Source organism: Prunus avium, unplaced genomic scaffold (assembly GCF_965620075.1).
Source record: "Prunus avium unplaced genomic scaffold, drPruAviu1.hap1.1 HAP1_SCAFFOLD_19, whole genome shotgun sequence".
Lineage (NCBI taxonomy): Eukaryota > Viridiplantae > Streptophyta > Magnoliopsida > Rosales > Rosaceae > Prunus > Prunus avium.
Window position 1 is genome coordinate 497501 of NW_028276879.1, and position 2500 is coordinate 500000.

Consider the following 2500-nt stretch of genomic DNA (forward strand, 5'->3'; position numbering starts at 1 on the left):
TTGCTAGCTTCTTCATCAACTCCGCCGAAAGCCATCCTCGACATACCCGTGCATTGAGAAGGTTTGGTGGCCGTACTCCCAACACAAAAGCATACCGAAGACAACCCCAAGCTAAAGCTCACTTGAAGCCAACGCATCGTCACCATGTGTTCGTGTGGCCGAGAATTGGGTAGCTTCTTCATCAACCCCGCCGAAAGCCATCCTCGACATACCCGTGCATTGAGAAGGTTTGGTGGCCGTACTCCCAACACAAAAGCATACCGAGGACAACCCCAAGCAAAAATTCATTTGAAGCCAACCCATCGTCGCCCACAACTAGTGGGTGAATGGTGTGCTTCCCGGGGTTGGCATAGACATTCCCTCGCATGCAAAAGATTGTCGATGCGAAAGATTATCTATGCCAACCCCGGGAAGCACACCATTCACACACTCCCGACCGGTGTGGTGTGGCGGTGATTGGATAGTTACGGATTGAGCACTTGCCAAGGATCAAAATGTGTCATTTAGAAGAAACATTTTCAAAAAGTTTTTAAAATCTTGTGGGTTTGCAACTCATAAGAGGGTCACTTTCAACGTCCCCGGTATTGGATTGAGTTTCTAAAAACAACCGTGCACACCGAGGTTAAACTTTACCAGCTCCACTCCGACTCGCCGCTCGCCCACAATTTGTTTGCAACGAAACATTTGTTTTTAATTTTGTTGGTTTGAAATTGTTTTGAAAAGGTTCTTTAAATCTAGTGGGTTTGCAACTCATAAGAGCGTCACTTTCAACGTCCCCGGCATTGGATTGAGTTTCTAAAAACAACCGTGCACACCGAGGTTAAACTTTACCGGCTCCACTCCGACTCGCCGCTCGCCCACTAGTCCGAAGGCAACAAAACATTTGTTTTTCATTTTGATGAAAATTTCTGTTTTTAAATCTTGTTGGTTTGAAATTGTTTTGAAAAGGTTCTTTAAATCTTGCGGGTTTGCAACTCATAAGAGCGTCACTTTCAACGTCCCCGGCATTGGATTGAGTTTCTAAAAACAACCGTGCACACCGAGGTTAAACTTTACCGGCTCCACTCCGACTCGCCGCTCGCCCACAAATCCGAAGGCAACAAAACATTTGTTTTTAATTTTGATGAAATTTTTTGAAAACATTGGCTTGGCAAGCCCCAATCCGCGACTATCCACCCACCGCCACCCCACACGGGTGGTTGTTGTTGAGAAATGAGGTTGTGGTCGACATGCCCGTGCATTTGAGAAGGAGTTCCTAGCACTCCATGCTCTCCCATGCCAAAAAAAAGCCTAGACAACCCCATTTCGCAACTTTCCACGCCTTTTTTTTCCTCCCTCACCCATGGCGGCGGCGTGGTGGCGGCGGCCGGATTCCGGCCACCACCGCCATGGGTGGCAGCCCCCCGACCCCGACACCAAACCCATAATACCGAGGCAACATATTGAGGCAACATGACATGGGTGTGGCGTGGGGGAAGGGGGCTGCAGCTAGGAAGGCATGGGCTGCCATGCATATGCAGGCAACACACACCCCCCTATATAGCATTTTATGCATTTAGCCCTTTGACAGGAAGAGACATCACCTATGCGCGAGGAGTCATAATGGGCTCTAAATAATTCAATACAAGGTATTTGGACGTGATTTTTTGCAGGGATACTAAGAAACATGCAATCTATGATGGGAAAAAGTTTCATAAATTTTTGAAGTCGGGAAGTATTTTTTATTATTTTTAGAAGTCGTAAAATTGAAAAAATCATTAAAACAAATCCGGGAGGAATTTTTTAGTTTTGTAAGTTGGAGAAGGTCCTAAAAATCATAGACTACTTATGGGGAGCTTATTGTGCGAGGAAATTTCAATAAAAACGGGGTTTGACAAGATTTGAAAAATTCTGTCGACATTTGAAAAAACCTGGAACCATGCTGCCGGCATGCTGCGCACATGCTGCGCGCAGGCTGCGCGCATGCTGCGCGCAGACTGCGCGCAGACTGCGCGCATGCCATGGCAGGACAAGTTTCGCTAGCCTCACTGTCGACAGATGCGCAAGCTGCGCGCACAGGCTGCGCGCATGCTGCGCACAGGCTGCGCGCATGCTGCGCACAGACTGCGCGCACGCTGCGCGCATGCCATGGCAGGACAAGTTTCGCTAGCCTCACTGTCGACAGATGCGCAAGCTGCACGCAAGCTCCGCGCACGCTGCGCACAGCCTGCGCGCATGTTGTGCGCAGGCTGCGCGCAGGCGCCGCGCATGCCAGTTTCGCTAGCCTCACTGTCGACAGATGCGCAAGCTGCGCGCACAGGCTGCGCGCACGCCATGGCAGGACAACTTTCGCTAGCCTCACTGTCGACAGAATCAGCACGCTGCGCGCAAGCTGCGCGCGCGCATGGCAGGACAAGTTTCGAAAAATTCTGTCGACAGGCTGCCGGCATGGTGCGCGCACGCTGCCGGCATGCTGTGCGCACGCTGCCGACATGCTGTGCGCACGCTGCGCACAGGCTGC